The sequence below is a fragment of the Leopardus geoffroyi genome, chromosome A1 (assembly GCF_018350155.1).
Source record: "Leopardus geoffroyi isolate Oge1 chromosome A1, O.geoffroyi_Oge1_pat1.0, whole genome shotgun sequence".
Taxonomy (NCBI): domain Eukaryota; kingdom Metazoa; phylum Chordata; class Mammalia; order Carnivora; family Felidae; genus Leopardus; species Leopardus geoffroyi.
Genome location: NC_059326.1, coordinates 77,211,240 through 77,231,679, shown reverse-complemented (window position 1 = coordinate 77,231,679; position 20,440 = coordinate 77,211,240).

Genomic DNA, 20,440 nt, shown 5'->3' with positions numbered 1-20,440 from the left:
GTGGGAAGGGGGATTCTTGGAAATTTGATAGGAGAGAGAGGCTTGGCTTGGAAGGCTTAGTATATGTACAGTTCTCACGCATCACACACACACACACACACACACACACACACACACGCAGATCCAGATGGGCTGAGAAGTTCCAGGGTCCTTCCTAAAATGAACTAATCTCCTGGAGCAGGTCGGCTGAAGCACAGACCCCCAACCCTTGAAACCTGAGCAGACCTAGTGGCAGAGCCCTAGGGTGAAACCCTAGCACGCTCATCAGCCGCAGGATCCTACCCTTCAAAAATTCTGTTTGCTACACACCTCGTGCCTGTATACACAGCGCCCAAAGGGAATGCCTTCTCGTTTTCGGCCTTCTGGGGCTGATGTTCTGCGTCAGTCAGCGCTGCCATCATGGGTCCGACGTTCTCCCTTTTAAATCCACACGAGTTTCCTCTTTCATGATGCGAGCAAATTGAAATCTGTGTGCTAGTGATTTGCAAAATGGACCAGGCTGCAGAGAGAGCTTTCTGATTAGTCTGGTCCTGTTATAATCATTGGGTTTCCAGGGGTAATTCAGGAAATGGCCTCAGAGCAACCGAGTGCCCGCACGCACGATGAAACACAGGAGGATTTTGCACATAGATATTTAATACACAAATAGCCAAGAGGAGCCGTTCAATTGCATTTCGAAGATCCAGCTAGTTAGTATGTGAGGACTGTAGCCAAGGAGCGCGGTAGGGCTCTTTCTCTCCCCAGAAATGCCCGAGATAATTGTCTTGTAAAGGTGAGAGGGTGCTTGAAACCAGATCCGCCCGCATTCCAAGCCCTTCAGGTAGCCCGAGAGGTTTATGATAATGAAATCCTCCTTTGTCATTTACATTTCTGTAGTGGTTATTTATGCAAATGCTCAGATGTTTCACTACCTAGAAACAGATTTACGGATGAATAAATCCCTTCCTCCTAATGAAAACGTTTCAGCCCTCCTAGCCGGGAAGTCCCCAAAAGGATATTTGTTTGGATGATTATAAACTACTTCAATATCCTAGTACACTGCGCTCTGGAAAATAAATAACTATATTATTTGTGACTGCAGCCGCACCTAGCCTTCGAGTAATCACATTTCCACTTAAACAAAGAAGCGAAGTGAAATCGGTATTTTAAAAATTGTATGAACCGAACTCGGTGGATTTAACAGCGAAACGTCCCCCAGTGTTTCTTCCAAATATCTCTCCAGAGTAAACAGGGACATCTCAATGCGAAGAAAAGGAAAGGAAGGGGCTCATACTGTTGTCCGTCATTCGTTTACTTGGAACGTTCACAGAGAAAGCCCTGGAATGATTTGTACTGGAGAAAAGGTTGCCGCACCTTGAGAGCCCTCGCACTGTCAAGCGTTCCTGACACAGAGTTTGGTGGGGCCAGCGATGGAACCACCCAAGGGGGGAGCTCCTCAGATGAGCTAGAAAATCAGCACAGAAGCCATCAACATTACAATGACATCCAGCTTCCTCTCAAGCAGTCAACAACCTACCTATGCTTTCCAGCTTGATAGTGTCAGAAGCAGATGTACAATCCCATGAGGGTCAGGTTCAGATAACCATGTAAATATACCTGAATGCCGGGAAGATCATTCTATTTCTGCCTGTTCATTTTCCTAGGCTGTTCCAGGTAAGCCTAGGGAAAGGTGCGCTTGACTCTCGTAGGAAAATTGCATTCATGTAACAATTTGAGCGTGACTTCTAGGTATCAAAATTCATGATAGCTTTGTAAAAACTCTCAAGTCCATCACTGAATTTTTACAAGGGAGCGCAAACATTTTATTACATTTAATTGTATTAAGAATGTGTCATAAGTTGGTTTGAAAAGGTAAGTCCAAGCACGTGGGAAGCCAAGCCCAACCAGGGGCGTCAGAATTCGGTTTGCGCGTGGCTGCCAACAGAAACCAGGGACGAGTGGCCTCTGCGTTTTCACCTTTTCTCTCGCGAGACCTCCAGAGGTGTTTGGCTTGTGAATTTCACTTCCGTTCTGTCCTATAAAAGGCGGGGTTATAAAACTTAACAAGTCCGAATTAAATGAGGAGATCAATCAGTAAAACAACCAGTCTATCAAAAGTTATTGAGTAATTGCTAATTACCACATACTGTGTCTGAAACATAGCTCTCAAAAACAAAAAGGGGGGGAGCCATTATTAGAAAGATGTATGAATTTTTCTCCATCTATGTTTGGATCAATACATGGCCCACCGCTACTCATAAACAGCCACCTAGAAGCCACCAGAAGATGATCAGATTTCACTAATTTGGGCAAATTAACTCACCTTCCACTTAAAGAGGAGAAAGATGGCAAGATTTTTTTTTTTTTTTAATTTTACAGATGAAGCAGTGAGGCTAAAAAGTTGAAGTGCGTTTTACAAGGCATTGAAAATGTCTAAGAGCAGGCACATAACTTACAGATAGAACTTACAAGCACCATTTCAGAAAAGCTGGATTTGCTTTTGATTTACCACTTGTAAAGTGGCACAAAGGGATGATGTATGTATTGGTCAGGCAAACAAACAGCAGTTTAATGCAAAAATAAAATGTAATTCATGATAAGGTTCCAGTAATTAATAAAGTAATATTCCTGTTTCCGTATGATTTATGCAGGAAAAGTCTGTTTCAATTTACACTTCCACTGAGAGGGCCTGATAGTGAGGATTTAACCTGTGTCCTTTGACAATATTGACTTCCTTAGCAATGCAATGGTTAAAATTTGGGTCTTGTTATTAGTCCGACTTCTGTTTTCATGTGTTAATGGCCAATTGATGCTCCTTTTTCAACATATTTCCTCTTCAGATCCCTTATTGATTTGTAGGAGTGAAAGGTATTAATTTATGACCCAATTTCCATAAATGTTTGCCAGTTTTGAAGTTTGTCTTTTAGCTCTTTTTTATGTTGTTATCTATTTTTAAATATTAAAGGCATTAATTTTATGCCATCATCTATTTTTCTAGAAGCTTTATCTTACTCTATAATGGCTCCGGTTGTCTTCTCCAGCGTAAATCCTAAGATTTGTGTCTTTCTTAGACGGGCCTTCACCATCTCAAGTTTATAAAGAGAAGATCTCTCCTTTCTGTTACCTAGAGAGTTTTATTTCTTTGGGTCAAGATGTTTCCTTGTTTCCCCCACTGGACACATACGTCTCTGTGCACTAACTTGAAATGTCAACGGGACGGCCATTGGCAGGGGTGGGCTGATCACCGTGAAGCCCGTAATTAATGGTTTCCCTGCATCCATATCCTGTACCCCCATCAGCAACTGCATTTTCTCCACTGTTCTTCTGGGCTGGCCTTGTGGCTCTGGCCAGAGGAAGGAAGCCGAAGTGACGGTGTGCCAGCTTCTGCTCTCTCTCTTTCAACGCGCCTGGGTTAGCCTGTCAGGACCCGAGAGACCATGTGGAGAAGAGCCCACGTTCCTCAGCCTGGGCTGTTTTGTAAGGGCTTATGGCCAGCCAACCATCGACAAGGTCGGCTCGCAGATTCACGAGCAATAAAAAATGCTTATGATGCTAAGCCTCTGAGATGTTACTAAACAACGAAGGCTGACTGATGCGTCCACTCAGTTCTCGTACGTACATGCAAGTTTTCTGGACCTTACTGGGCTCCGTCGGCTCTGGACATGTTTCTGCAGCTTATATTTCCGTATTACTGTTCTACTGCAGATTTTCTATCAAATTCTTAGCCATGGACGGTGAGAGGCGTAACGGACAAGGAGCCTCTGTTTGGTATGTCACACATTCTCCTACATCCCCCAAATGCTTCTGGGGAGGGCTTTGTGCTTCCTTAAGTAAATATCTGTTCAATACCCGCCACATGCTCAGTACCAAGCAGATCGAGGGATGAAAATGAAACAGCATGCTGAGATCATTCAAACCCTCCGAGTTTCCCATATTCAAGGACTTTGCTAGAAATGAACGATGTGGATGTTCTCTCCTAAAGCAGAGCAAATATCGCTCTGATACCCAGAGGCAGAGAATCACTCTCTGGCTCAAGAAGGTGTGCTTGGGAATAGAAGTAGAATAAAATGACAGAGAAAAATAAGATCTCATAGCACAGGAACTACAAGACGACTCAATAAGATAAGGCTGTTACCTTTCATTTCACAAATGTGAAAAATGAGCATTTCTATGCGAACAGACTTTTACGTTTTGCCCCCGTTTTCTAATAAACGGAACTACACGTTTCCTAAGATGAGAGGCTGCTCTGGTGGCTGAACTGTGTTCTTATTTCCAAACTCAAATTTATATTCTCATCCCTTTTTCCACCTTATACAATAAAGGCAAGCACTCGACTGTGTTTCACTTCATGTATTAATGAAATTGCAGCATGTTGTGAGGTTTAATTAGATAATAAAGCACTTTGAGGCTCCACCCTGATAAGCCTGTGTCAGTGAGGAATACTGTTAATGTAGTAATTATCATATGCGCTGAAAAATCCCACCCCCGGAAAATGGGCAGACACGCTTTTAAAACCCCGGACAATCACATCAGCTCTGAGTATGGTTAAATAAATAAATAAATAAATAAATAAATAACAAGATCTGATGAGGACCTTCATTTTGGGATGGATGAACTATGTCGTGCTCACTCGCTTTTTAAAATTTCTATTTATACTCCCTCTTCATTTAAATGTTTAATTAGGAAGGAACACTTCCATGCATTATAATTAAATGCGAGCACAGATTTTTTTCACCACAAAAGAGTCATTTTCCATTCGGTTTATACAAAGTTTTGTTTTGTCCCCGAATGAATCAATATGAAAATTAAGCCGGTAGTCTGAAAGCCTTAAAAAGAAGTATAGCTCTCATAATGCACGGAAGATTAAAATGAATTAAACATCCCAAAGCATATCGTTTTAGAATAATTGCACGCTATGTTCTTGCAACCTTAAAGGTAGCTTTGCCAGAGAAAAGAAAATGAAACAAAGGGGGCCCCTTGGTCCAGTTTATCTTCTTTAGAAGCTGGAACCTTCTCACAGCCGAGGCACGATTTTTCACTTTTAATTGGTGAGCTTGTAAGAGGAAGGTTGCAGGAGGGACAAAAACAGGATCCTTGTTCTGATTAGTGATGGAGGGGGTCCTGGAAGGGATGGGAAATTTGGAGGTAGAAAAGAAATCAAAGATCTCAAGTTCCCGTGTTTCTTGGAATGCTCTGCAGACAACCTAACCGAAACAGACCCCTGCCCTCCACCTCGAAAGCGTGCAGAGGGTATGAGTTCATGTTGAACTGGACATAGGATGGCTCCTATTTTACCGAAATATTTTGTTCATTTGAAACATTGGTGTTTACTTTTGGCATCAATTTGGCCAACCCGTTCTTTCTGTTAAACAGAAGAGCAGATAATTCCAGGCTTTTCTGTGTGCAAATCGCACAGACACACAGACGGTATCTTAATTATTGTGGTGTCCAGAAGCTAGTATGTATGACTCTGTCCACCAGCATTTAAATGGGAGTGTTTTTTACTTACCTAATTGCAGGGGGGGAGAGACCACGGAAATCGCCAAACCATTGGAATAGTGAATCACAGGGCCACTGACTGAGCCCCTGCCATCTTGGTTTATTTCCAAGGAACTAGAAAGTCGAAACAGAGCCAGATGGATTTCGGTTACGTTGAAAAGAAATTATAAGCAAAAAATCGATACAAAGGTAAGTATTTTTTTTCCTCCTTAATAATACATGTTACACATTCTATTGCCCCCAATGGGCAAACCACTGTCCTATGTAGTCACACGCAGATTTTATAAAACACTCACTAAAGGTTCCGCTGGCGACTTGACTTCTGTGCATTGTGCCCAGGGAGTCAAAGGGCTTACTTGACAAGCAGGTTTGCACAGTCACAGAACGCTGGAGAAGGCCAACTCGCCCACGGTGTGGAGGCAATATACCCAATTGCCTCCCAGAGGAAGAAAGGATACAAGCCTTCCCCTTGGCTCCTAGATGCTGACAACCCCAGCCCGCAAGGCACTCTGCCATGGCTATTTGGGAAGGACGGTGCCGCTCACCAAGCTGTCCAGGCACCCACACCTTCCGCCCCATCTCTGATCGGCTCTTGCTTATACTACTGTCTATGCCTTTGTGGATACACGTTTGCAGGCCCCAGGAAACCCATTTTCCACGCACACGGGAGGTGTCCTCTGCCCTCTCTCGCTTGTGTTTTAACCCAAGCCTCACGTTGCGTCTTAGTGAAGCCAATCAGTTACTCCCTGCCCCTCCGAGCCCTGGTGTGTAACACACCAGAGCACACGAAACAGACGTGCAACGGGCGCAATTCTGAAGCACAGAAGGACCTGAGTAGGGAAAAGGCCAGAAGGTCCACAGGTCAGTTCATAACAACGTTTGTTTCCCAGTTCCAGTAAGGTTGCCATAGTTCCCAGGCGTGTTCACTTGAGAAGGGCTGATGGAAACACAACATAGGCGTTCTCTACGCCGTCTTTGTGACTTTTCCGTGAGTCTGAGGTTATCTCAAGAGAGAAGGAATAATACTAATTAATTTTTTATTGATCACTATGTGCTACACGCTGTTCTAATTGAATACGTGCAATCGTATCTACGGATGTATAAGGTATACGTATACATGTGCGTATATAAGTTCATTTTATCTTTGCAAAGTCCAGAAAGATAAGCAATGCTATGCTCATTTTGCAGATGAGGTAAGTATGGCACAAGGAGGTTAGGTCACTTGGTCCAGGCCATACACACACCTGGGAGATGCCAGAACCAGAATCAGGACTGAAGCCAGGCAGCTCCAAAGAACTTCCGAAGCTTCCCCCAGGTTTCTTTACTCGTTTTTTAAAAAACAATTCTTTAATGTTTATTTATTTTTCAGAGAGACGGAGTGTGAGCGGGGGAGGGGCAGAGAGAGAGGGAGACACAGAATCCGAAGCAGGCTCCAGGCTCCGAGCTGTCAGCACAGAGCCCGACGTGGGGCCTCGAACCCACAAACCGCGAGATCGTGACCTGAGCCGAAGTCAGATTCTTACCTGACTGAGACATCCAGGAGCCCCTCTTTACTCATTTTTAATAAGAATCAGATTAACTATGATTCTTCAGGGTATCAGAGATACATGTTAAAGAAATAAGGTTCCCAGGTCACCAGGGAAAGACACCGTTGAGACGCAAATATTTACCTGGAACAGCGTACATTGGGCAAAGAAAGTACGCACATGCTGGTGTGGCTTTCTGGAAACATGGCACAGAAGGGCGTATATCCCTCGGCAGAGGACAGGCCTTTCACGCATCCTTCATGGTATGCTGGTAAAGGCCCAGTAACTGGCTTTCCAAAGGGGGGCGCGAGGTTAGTCGAGCATGGTTTGTGGCATCTGCTTATTTTCATGGTGAGATGCTGGCCATGGGTGATATGGAGCTACCAACATGGTGGCCCTCAAGTGCCTAAACACCTAACAAATTAGCTCTTGGGCAGGTCTGAGCAGACTCCAGCACACCACTAGAATTATCCATCCAATGGCTGCAACACCCTATTTTAAAAAGAGAGAGAATGAGAACAAGGTGGGAAACTTCGACGCCTCCAATACTTGTGCAGACGTGAGGAAGAAAGCGCGTGACGACAGCTCCTCTCTGGGGGGTTGGCCCACATTACGAGTCAGCTCTCTACAGAAGACCAAGTCCCTCGTAACAGTTTGGAAATCCATTTTCCTCGCGCTTACCTCGGGAAATGTTCGCATTTACACAGAAGGAAGTGAGGTCGCGCCCCGGTGTCACTGGGCACAGACAGGAGCGTCGCCAGACCTGCCATCTGTAGGTTTGAAGGCTTTATACAGAAGTTAGTCACTAAAGGAACGAGTGTTTTCAGGTTGTTGGTTTTTTTTTAAGTTTATTTATTTATTTTGAGAGAGAGAGAAACAACACAAGCAAGGGAGGGGCAGAGAGAGAGAGAGAGGGGGAGAGAGAGTCCCCAGCTGGTTCCCCACTGTCAGCATGGAGCCTGACGCAGGGCTTGAACTCACAAACCCTGGGATCCCTGAGCTGAGCTGAAACCAAGAGTCAGACGCTGAACCGGCTGAGCCCCCCAGGCCCCCTTTAAGGGTTTTAAATACATTACTCACCCTAAAGGGAAGATGTAAAGATGGGGAAAACAAGGGCACAGATTCAAGGGGTAAATGTCAACTTTACATTGCTTTCATTTTCGTGAGGTGGGACATAAGGACCATTACAACGCCAGTCTTCCTGGGCTGAAACGCGCACGGGGACCACAGCATTTCCTGACTGCTACTGAGCCACACACGAGGCCTGGCTGGCCAGGGTGGGTTGGTGGGTAAGCAGGCATCTGGTCACTACCATGCTTGCGTCCCACACTCTAAAGTGCAATGCACACACGAGGACTCACAGACAGCCTCCTGACCGCTAAGTTACTCTCACTCATTCAAACAATGTTTCGTGTCTTTCCTTGACCCGGTAGGCGCGGTGTCTTGAGAGACCAAAAAGATGGCATTGGATGGTTTCTGCCACCAGGGGGCGCGTTCTTGAGAACTGCTACGGGGGCAGGAAGGAAACTGCAGGACAGGGAGGGAGAAGCTGTCTGGCAGGGCCAGGGAGCATGTGGCCAGGCTACCCGGGGAGCTCCCCGAGACGTGGGTGGTGTTGTCTACGTGAAGCTCAACACGGGGGAGAAAATGCCGCAGGTGCAGGGAACCCCGGGCTTGAAGGTTTGGAGGCAGGAGGAATCAGAAGAACTGAAAGAAGGTCAGTGCGTGGGGAGCTTTGAAAACCAGAAGAAGCAGGCGGGAACCGCCTCCCAGGGGCTCCCTCAAGCCAAGTCTAGGGATTCTACATCAGGCTAAGAGCTGAAGGAGACCCCTGAAGGGTGGACCGGGTGCGTGCCGTCATTGGCGACGAGAGGAAAAGCAGAAGTTACTCAGCTTGGTCTATAGGCTCTGACTTTGAGCTGCAGAGTGGCTAAGCCAGCTAATAGTGAAAGCATGTGACAGTAGCAGGCGGGTAGGCGGTAACTGCTTTTAGTAGGGACCCTAGTACGAACTGGTGCACTTCGTAAACAAAACAAAACAAAACAAGATACAACCACTATTTTAAGTACCAAATGGAAGTTTATATTTTCCAGCTGAAAACCGGTAATATTGTCCTCATCTTCCCAGTGTTTATTACGTTTTATTTTTAAAGAAGAGTCCAGATTTGTAAGGCTCCATTAAGCCATTCCAAAGCTCCAGACGGAAAGAAATGAATTTATTTAATTCCTTTGGAGCGCACAGAAAATCCACAACTCCCACATGTGTCCATATTCGTACTCAACAAGCATTTTTAAATACCTATTATTTAAGGAGTGCTGGCCTCTGTTTATCAGATGGCAGGCTGAGCCTTTGGTTAGGCCCAAATCTTTCTTCAAATCCCATGGTAATGATAGAAGACGTAGAAAAATAAGAAAGAAAACAAATCTGCAGCCCTCTCAGAGAAGAGGTCCACCGATGGGGCGGAGATTTTGAAGAATGTCTAAGAGATACTTGGCATCTGAGATTAAAAAGAAGAAGGCTTGGTCAGTGTGGAACATTCCAGGAGTCAAAACAAGGCAGGGAAAGCAGAGCCTGAAAGTAACCAGATGTTTTGCCAACAAAACACCGGAAAATCTCTTATAAAATCTTGTGGTGAGAGAGCTCTTATAATTTTAGGGAAAGGGAGCCATGAAGAAAGGCCAAACATATTTGTCTTCATAAAACCTAAAAACTTCTGGTGAGGGAAAAACAGAGTTATTCAAACCTATGAATACAAACAACAATAACAACAAATAGGAAATGTTTTCACAATATAGAAGACAGTCAAAGACTTAATGCTTCTAATGCATAAAAAGTGTTTTAAAAAATTCATCTTTAAGGGACACCTGGGTGGCTCAGTCAGTTAAGCTCTGATTCTTGATTTCAGCTCAGGTCACAATGGTGAGTTCGAACCCCTTGTCAGGCTCTGTGCTGACAGTGTGGAACTTGCTTGGGATTCTCTCTCTCCCTCTCTCTCTTTCTGCCCCTCCCCTGCACACTCTCTTTCTTTCTTTCAAAATTAATAAGTGAACTTAAAAAAATTTTTTTTAATAATAAAAATTTATCTTTCAGGGCACCAGGATGGCTCAGTCTCTTGAGTGTCTGATTCTTGGCTTGATTCAGCTACCGATCCCGGGGTTGTGGGATCAAGCCTTGTGCTGGGCTCCGTGCTGAGTGTGGAGTCGGCGTGGGATCCGTTCTGTCTCTCCTTCTGCCCTTCTCCCCTGCTCTCCCTTTTTTTTTTTAATTCATATTTAACAAAAATGATGAATACCATAATAGAGTAATGGGGAGAAACCAAAATGGTAAGTTGTGAAAGAATTCAAACGACCATAAATCTGTTTTGTTTTATTAAAATGTTCAACCTACTGATAATCAATAGAACTCAAAATACAGCACTTGAAAATGTATATGTTTTCAACCTAGTTGCTTAGTGAATGTGACAGTACCCAGTGTTGCTGGGCAGGTGGAAAAACTGGGCACATCGCTCTTTGGGAATACAACCTTTCAGGAGAAAAATCTGCTTTAGGAAGCACTCCAAGCCTTGAAAATGTTGTAACATTTCTAGTTATCGATTGCATTAAAAAAAATTTTTTTTTAATGTTTATTTATTTTTGACAGAGAGAGAGAGAGATAGAGCATGAACGGAGGAGGGGCACAGAGAGAGGGAGACACAGAATCCGAAGCAGGCTCCAGGCTCTGAGTTGTCAGCACAGAGCCCGACGCGGGGCTCGAACTCACAGACCGCGAGATCATGACCTGAGCCGAAGTTGGAGGCTCAACCGACTGGGCCGCCCAGGCGCCCCATCCATTGCATTTTTAAGAATGAGTCAGATAAGTGTGTATAGTATAACGATCTGCTGCGTGCGTTTTGTATATAATAGCTAATTTAATCCTCGCAGTGAATCCATGGAGTAGGCATGACTGTACTCCTGTAGGGATGAAGAAACTGAAAACCAGAGTGGTTAGTGAACCACCTTAGACCACACAGCCAGGAAATGGACGAAGCAAGCTTGGGGTCATAATGCGTTTTTCCTCAAGCCCGTGCACATTCTGTTGCGTTCTATTGTATCTAATCTACAACCATACACTCGCCCCACTACTTCGCAGGAGGCAGGGAACCTTTTGGCTTTGTTTTGGCAACAGTCTCTGCTTTTTTGACTAGAGATTGAGAAATGCAGTGGTAGGTTTACAAGTTCACCCTAGAGCTAAACTTCCCTGATAAAATGAAATGAAAGACAAATAGAAAATACAATTGTCGAAACCTGATGTGAATGAAACCCGCCTTGAAACAAAGAGCTAACCTTAGTAAATTAAATGATAGGTGCTATTCACAGGATAAATACCTTTATGCATGGGAGCTTGCGCCCTCTGTAGTGTTATCTGCATTATAATTTTTTTTTTTTTCAACGTTTATTTATTTTTGGGACAGAGAGAGACAGAGCATGAATGGGGGAGGGGCAGAGAGAGAGGGAGACACAGAATCGGAAACAGGCTCCAGGCTCTGAGCTGTCAGCACAGAGCCCGATGTGGGGCTCGAACTCCCGGACCGCGAGATCGTGACCTGGCTGAAGTCGGACGCTCAACCGACTGCGCCACCCAGGCGCCCCATGCATTATAAAAGAGACACGTAAAATAATTCCTGTCACATCACATCTTTCTTATCCCACGCACATTATAAAAATGTGCGTTTATATATGCTTCTATACTCTCTTCCATCTCTTACGGGTATTTTGATCGCTGTATTCCCCATCGGAGCGTGGCTGGAAGCGTACGAACACATAGGTGTCTCCTGCAGGTGAGCTGTCCTTTTCATCTTCGGCTCGTTGCAGATGATCACGCCTGAGTCCCCTGGGGGGGAGGGGGGGATGGCCCCCACATTTGGAAGCAGAAAGAAATGTCCTAGTTGTGCTGAGTCTGTTACATCAGGGTTTCCACTAACACCTGAGCCCTGAGTGTCGGGTCTGCAGACGAGCACAGGAAGGACACATGTTGTGAGGGCACGTGCAGGCTGGGAGCACTGGAGTACTCCCTCAAGCCTAGGGCTGCCGGATGAGCTCCTCGCAGGTCGAGAAGCTTCCTATCCGACAAGCCACCAGGGGACGGTTGTATCTCTTTGTCCACTTTCCGACTCGGAGCTCCTTGAAGCAGGAGCCATATCGCACTCGTCTCTGTCGTGTCCTCTTTATCCCCCCCCCAAGGTGCCTGTCATGGAGCAGATGAATGAGTGAAACTATGTGACATTGAATTAGTGAAAATGGCTTGAAAGCGCAGGTGAGCCTGGGGCTTCGCGTTTTTACGATAACTGTCAGGTCATCGCTGTGCGGCCAAAGCATATGCAACATACAGTCATGGGCGAATGCATCCAGAACTGTCTTGAGCCCGAGAAACACGACGTATAACAAGATGCCGGGAGCCAGAAAGGGAGTTTTGGGGAATGATTGAAGTGGGGGGCTGCTGAGAACTGCTGCTGCCTTTGAGTCCAGCTCTCGCGTAAAATGAACACTATAAATGATGGAGAGGTGATCCGATCTCTTTTGATGAAAACATTTACATACAATAGAGGGACAATGGGACAGTGTTGATCCGTGAAGCGCAATACATTTGGGGGGATGTCGTCAGCATAGCAATTAACCAGCAAAGGGAATTGTCTGTCTGGAAGGTGGAAGGAAAGAAATCTGTCTCGGGGAAGGGCACGTAATGAGAGATACTGAGTGGCCCCGGGTCTGGGCAAGCGTGAGAAAGCCTGGAATTTCCATGTAACCATCAGATCAGAAACTGCTCAAAGACAGGGCTTTAACTATAACATTAAAAAAAAAAAAAAAAAAAAAAAAAAAAAAAAAAAAAAAAAAAAAACAACAACAAACCCACCGATAAACTTGTTATCCTAAAGCTGATGGTTTGTTTGGACGCCTAATTTTTATAACAGGAACCAGGTATCTTTGCACAGAGTGCGGGTTTCTACACGGATGTGTAGATCACTACCCAAGATGCTTGCTTTGTCCGAAGAGCGATTCCAGCGATGACCACTAACGTCTCAGGTCTCCGAGCAAACGGGGGATCGCGTGCCCAAACCCACGGACCCCTGCACGGCCGCAGGGGCGGCTCCTCTGTGTAACAAGGAGAAATGGGACACAAATGTTTATGGGTTGCTGCCCATGACACATCAGCACATCGGCACCCCCACACAGGCCACTCACAGTTTTCACTCATCTCAGCTGGTGTGGGTGAAATATCACGGCAATTATACAGCTCAGGATGCTGGCTAGAAGAACTTTAGGAATGGCTCCAGCAAATTGCTTCCATTTTTCAGCTCACAGTGAGAAGAAAGGCAGAAACCGAGAGAGGTGAAAAAGAAAGCAAATGAGCATGCCTAATACAGGCTGTATATTCTGCGTGTGTACATATATAAATATATTAAGCTCCCCTTTTGTGCCTTGGAGAGAAAAGAGCAGCAATCAGCAATTCAGGGACAATCAAATAGATTAAAGAGAACATCTTCTATGTCTCAGAGGAGCCAGCACTAACATCTTTATCCCTGCTCAGCTACCTCCAGTCCACACTGAGTGAGGGAATATATTTTATTAAAAACATTTCTTTTACCTGGAGGTCCTGTCAACTAACGGAATGAAAAGAAAAGAAACTGAGTATTCTTTGTGTGCCAAAAATAAGGTAGTTAAGAAAATGCTACTTTTTTTAATAGGAGGAAAGAGAAGAGAAATGAGCTCAGGTTTTCCCCTTGTGAATTTCAGGAGCCTGTCGGCTTCCTTGATGGCCCCTTCCTTTAGCATTCGAGGCGAGTTTACTCATCAAAAATAAACTTTTCACTAAAAATGAGCAATTTGGTTTTTTAAAAAATCTTTTCAAAGATACCCAGAGCCTCTTATTTGAAAACTTTTCCATCTCTCCAACATTGAAATTGCTTGATCTTGTATTGTACCAGAGAGCACAGATTTTGGAGTGTATTTTTATTGACAACAGAGTCAGATAATGCAATTTAATCTAATTTGACCTAAATGTGTTTTGATGGTTGTGCTATGACTGTCACATTTTACAATGTGGGTCAGATTACCTGTAGATCCATTGAAGTCTAAGCTTTAAAAATAAATATACTTACCTCAAAAAAGTGTAGGTGATTCTGCTTTAAAGCTGGGTTCTCTTCAATAGCAATAGGGAACAGGACAGTAAAAGACCTTTTATTTAGTTTACTTTTTATTTATTTTACATTTTATTTACCGTTTTAGAATTTTCTTTTTTTTTAATATGAAATTTACTGTCAAATTGGTTTCCATACAACACCCAGCGTTCATCCCAACAGGTGCCCTCCTCAATACCCATCACCCACCCCCCTCCCTCCCACCCCCCCATCAACCCTCAGTTTATTCTCAGTTTTTAAGAGTCTCTTATGGTTTGGCTCCTTCCCTCTCCAACTTTTTTTTTCCTTCCCCTTCCCCATGGTCTTCTGTTAAGTTTCTCAGGATCCACATAAGAGTGAAAACATATGGTATCTGTCTTTCTCTGTATGACTTATTTCACTTAGCATAACACTCTCCAGTTCCATCCACGTTGCTACAAAAGGCCAGATTTCACTCTTTCTCATTGCCAAGTAGTGTTCCATTGTGTATATAAACCACAATTTCTTTATCCATTCATCAGTTGATGGACATTTAGGCTCCTTCCATAATTTGGCTATTGTTGAAAGTTCTTTCAATTCCTGAACATATATGTGTGTGTATAATATGGCAATGAGTTATAATTTCAGATTTCAGTATTTCACTAGTGATGAAATAGCTAGTGGTCAAAACATAAACACATAAACATTAAATTCCATTTTCTGAAGATCACAAATACTTCAAAAGGGAGAGTATTACTTTACAAATTGAAAATTTGTGACATTTCCTCCAAATTGTCTTAACCGAAAATGAGCCCCTCAAAAGGTAGACAGCTAGCTGGGATTTTCATAAATGTTCTCTCTGATGCAAAGGCAGCTTGGCGTTACTGGAGGAAAGCTAATCACACTTCACACATCTGCGCCTTTTAAGCAATAAATTTAAAGATGGCGGGTGAGCAGATTGTCACCGAATTTCATGACAATTGTTCTTCCTGATTTGTTTTCTTCAGTTGCAAATGGGTGGAGGGGGTCATTCGGCAAGAACTATCCCAAACTTCCTTGGCTCTTCCAATGTGAGTGCCCGTTGTGTGCCAAGCCTAAGGGGAAGCCCACAGACCATGCTTTCCTATGGATGCGAAACCCGTCGTTTAATGATTTCACATCAGCATCCCAGAGCTACTTTTGTTGGTCAGTCTTCCATCTATCCCACAATTACAGGATTTCACCATCTATCCCATAATTACAGGATTTCAAATGCATATCCGTCTTCCCTTTGGGACAAAACTTCAGGAGGTATTGTAACCCAGTGAACTGAATTTCCCTCAATGATTATTGTATTTCTGGAGCAGAATACATCACACAAGACTTACTTGTCATCCGTGTTAACTGAATGTGCTGAACCCCTTGAAGTGAGAGAGAGCGACTTTCCCAACATGGTTTTCCCATAGCATCTTCAAAAATAACCAGACATCCTATGTGGTTAGAAGACATGTCCACGTTTCCTAATGCTTAAAGAAATACTCTATCCCTTCCTTGTGCAGAATATTTCATTACACCCTGGTAACCGAGGGATAAGCCGCAATAAAAATCCACACAGACCTGAGCAAGGATGTAGGCAAGCAATGAAATTCTCGGGAATTCATGGCAAGAAGACCGCAATAGACCGAATGTTTATGTCCCCTTAAAATTTGTATGTTGAACCCAAAGTCCCCAATGTGATGGTATTAGGAGGTGAGGCCTTTGGGGATTGATTAGATCATGACAGCGGGACCCTCATAAATGGGAGTAGTGCCTCTATAAGAAAAGACACGGAGGGATGATCTTTCTCTCTACCACGTGACGACTTAATGAGAAGAAAGCCATCTGCAAACAAAGGAGTCTCACCAGACACCCTGTCTGCTGACACCTGGGTCTGTGACCACCCAGCCTCCACAACTGCGAGAAACAAATGTGTGCTGTTTCTAAGTCCCCCAGGCTATGGTGTTCAGTGACAACAGCTCTGACTAAGACAGTGACCCATGCCAACACACGCACGGTATTAGTCTCCTAGAGACGCTGTAACATATCGCCACATGCTGGATAGCTTAAAAGGACAGAAACTTATTCCCTCACAGTTCAGGAAGCCAGAAGTCTGAAATGTGGGGGTGCTAAAGGGATGCTTCTTTCCGGAGGCTCTGAGGGAGGATTTATTCCATGTTTCTCTCCAGCTTCTAGTGATGGCAGACAATCCTTGGCAGTCCCCGGCCTATAGATGCATCCTTCCGGTCATCGCTTCTCCCTGACCTGTGTCCTCTCTGCTTCTTCCAAGGAGTCATTGGATTTAGGACCCACTTAAATCCAGGATGATCTCAACTTCCAATCCTTAACTCAATTACATCTGCAAAGACCGTCTTCTCAAGTAATGCAACATTCTGAAGTTAAAAGGGAGGTCTCTCCCAGAAACAGAGCCAGTGAGCTACAGAGACATAAACACAGATAGATAGGGAGCTTGCACACATTCATATCCATATATATATATGGATATGTGCATATTTATATTTGTATATAAAGGAGTTTATTATATTATGGAGGCTGAGAAGTCCCACCTTCTGGTATCTACAAGCTGGTGACATGAGAAAGCCAGTGTTTAGTTCCGGGGCCCGGGAGCCTTGAGCTGGCATACATTCTAGTCTGAGAACCAGGCATGCTGAGGGCAGGGGAAAATGACATCTCAGTGAAGCAGTCAGAGTGAGTCCAACCTCCCTCCATCTTTTTGTTCTGTTTGGTCTCTCAGTGGATTGGATGATGCCCACCCACTTGGTAAGGACAGCTTTCCTCAGCCCACCAATCCAAATGCTAATCTCTTCTGGAAACACCCTCACAGACACACCCAGAAATAATAGCCAAGCAGCTTTCTGGGCCTCCCCTGGCCTAGCCATGTTGACACATAAAATTAACCATCACGTGTGCATGTATTAGCTATGTTCCTATTGTTCAAAGTGTATGGAGACTGGAAATCTATGTTTTAAATTTGTTTCTCTTTTCTTTTATTATTTTTTTAAGTTTATTTTTATTTAGAGAGAGAGAGACAGAGCAGACGAGTGGGGGAGGGGCAGAGAGAGAGGGAGAGAGAGAGAATCCCAAGCAGGCTCCACACTGTCAGTTCAGAGCCTGATGTGGGGCTTGAACCCACGAACTGTGAGATCATGACCTGAGCCGAAGTCAAGAGCGGGAAGCTTAACCGACTGAGCCACCCAGACGCCCCTAAATTCGTTTCTTTTTAAAGACATCTTGTTAGCATGGTGATAAAAGAAAAACAAAACTCTCAGATACATGAAGTTTTGAAGGAAAACTTCAGCTATTACATTTTAACGTGTTTGATTTTATATAGTATTACTTTATTTCTTGATGCACTATTTCCCGAATCTTATTTTGGAATAAGGCAAGCAGAATTAAAAAGAGAGTAATCCAATAAGTGGATGGCCCTGCTTATTGATTAAAATATAAAAAGGTCTATTAATAAGAAGGCAATAGTCTTTTCAGTTTCAAAAACACATTAGTATCTGAAGCATATACACATTTAAAATTGCTGTAAAAATAGTTTAAGTATGCTATTGACCTTTTACTAATATAGAATCTGCATTTAAGACTTGGGCTCTTTCAACTGTTATACAAATACGACTAGTAATCCATGGGTCAGCTTTGTGAGATGTTTTTAGAGCAACGGTTCTCAAATAAGAATAATCTGGTACCCCAGGGGACATTCAGCTATGTCCGTGGACATCTCTTGGTTGTCACAACTTGGGAGAGAAGGCTGTTTGCTACAGGCTTCCAGCAGGTGGAGGCCAGGGAAGCTGCGAACCACCTTACAGTGCACGGCATGCCCCCCCCCCCCAAGGAACTTTCTGGCCCAGTGTCAGTAAATCAGAGGTTGATAAACCCTGTTTTAATACCACACTGGCTGATTTGTGCTGCCCCAGCCTCCTCTTTGCTTCGGTCATGACCAGGGACATCTGTCGCTGAGATCTCTGGCTATAAAACAAAGTATGAATTGTCCCCAAATGGCTGCACCTAAAACTCAACCTTTATTTCCTCCATGACTTCAGCTGGTTTTAACTCCCAGCAAGACCTCACGCACACGGGATGCGTACTGACCATGACTCTAAAGGACTGGAACACGTGTGTGTGTTAAGCCAGTCTTTGGGTTGTTCATTACCGAGCGTCCCCCAGGAATTATATGCCAAGGGAAGTCACACAGAGGCTGTGGAGGTCAGTGCACCTCGCATCACGGAACCTACCTCCACTCCCTTCCTCCTCCCCCAGCCTGTGGTTTTGGAGTCTTAAAACCTACATTAGTTTCAGGATCACCCTCCCTACCTGCTTGCCTGGAGGCAAGGACCCCATTGGACGAAATGACATCATGGTGTCATTTGAATAATAAAAGCAATAATCTATTTACCTTAAGAATTAGAATTTATTATGCTAGTTTTTATATGGGCCGACTACAATGTGACATCCTCTAAACCCAGCACTCCTCCTGCAGAGTGGCTTTCTGCCCGAGCCCTGTGGCTGTGGGACCCTCATAAAGTTCCCTTTCATTGACTAGACTTGTTAAAAAAAAAATGAATTCTACAGTGCTTTCGCGTGTGTGTGTATTTGTGTGTGTGTGTATTTGTGTGTGTGTGTATTTGTATATGAGTGCGAGAGTGTGTGCATGCACGTGAGTGTGTGCACGTATGTGTGCAATTATATTTGACTCTTTCTCAACCACCTTGTGAAGAGGAACTCAGACTTGCATTTGGTCAATAGGAAATTGGGAGCCACGGCGTTATTAAATCCATTCATGCCCAGCTGGTGAACCTCCTGACTCCTGGCCCGGGTCTCGCTCTTGACCCCACAACCTCATAGGCCTTCCTGGGCTGGCAACCTGCCTGAGGTAAAGCAGTGATTTATTCAAGCCATAACTGGAAGGCTATGTCTAGCCAATAAACTCAGACACACCAGGTTGAACTACATTCATATCCACTTGGAAACTGTTTAGCCAACAGAGGCAGAAGCTTAAAAGTATCAGTAGAGAGAGCATCTCTGTAATCTAATCACTGTTTGCTTTACACTTCATGATGCACGTGAGTAATGAGTTTGAGGACTTCAGCATCTTTGATCGCTCGTGCTTTTGTGGTTTCCACCTGTAACACACCTGCCTCTGAGACAGCCGTTATTAATTGCATATTGTTTTGTGTTTCTAATGTTTCATTTCACTGACTCTTCTCTTTTCTTTCCCCCTTTTGGGTTGCAGATCCCTGCTGATTGCAGTATTTAACCACTTCTTCATAGGCATCTTCTTAATCCAATTTAATCTTTGGATATGAATTAAAGTTGACCAAATTGTTTGCTACAGTCTGGTCAGCGGTTCTGCATTCAGAAGTGTTTTTTGACTCAGTTGCACGAATATAGATTTTCCCACACGGTCTATTTGACTCCTGTAAGTCTACTCTGTACCAACTTCTATTGTGTTAAGCAAATAGCCGTACTGCGCCGGCATTCTACTCATTGTTAATACGAAAGCAACAGGATTTTCTCCAGTTCACCGACAGCCAAACCTGTTGTTATCAGAAAAACCTCTCCAGATGAAAACTGAAAAGAATCATATGACCCAGAAAAAAGATTAGCCTTCAGGAAGTCTTTGGGTTTTGCCATTTTTGTCAAGACATCCCAGAGGGAGTGGAAAATAATAAAGTAACATCTATTTCTGGAAGGCAGTCTATTTCAAAATAGAGTCTATGAACTTTCAAATTTGCAAGACAGGGCTTCTCAAAATAAGAGGCACAAAACTGGGCTATGGCAAACCCAAGGGGACCAGAAGCAATTGAAAACAAGGAATTTAGGAACTTTTAATTGCCTCATTTTCAATTCAAAGGGGAGTGTAAGTATTGATATTAAGCGATAGCTCAATTGCACACGCCGATCAGCTAGTTTGCTGTGACACAGGAATCCTCAGAGATTCATCATTACACAGGATTTCTGTCATTTCGGATGAATTTTCCACCTTGTTGGCAACAACATGCTGTACTTCTCTGATCTCCTCTTTTTCTGTGCTTCTATCTGGGGAGGCTGATTTACATTCTGGGTTCTGGAAAAGGCCTGGGTAGGAAGCAAACTCCATACCTTTTATATTTAAAAAGACGTGGTGTAAAAAGCTTATTCTGAAGGCAAACGACATTTGTTTACCAAAGGGAATACAAAAGCTTTAGAACCCAAGAGTGGAACTTAGGATAAAACTGAAAAATCTGAAGTGTACAAAATTAGAAAACAGATGAATAAAACTGGA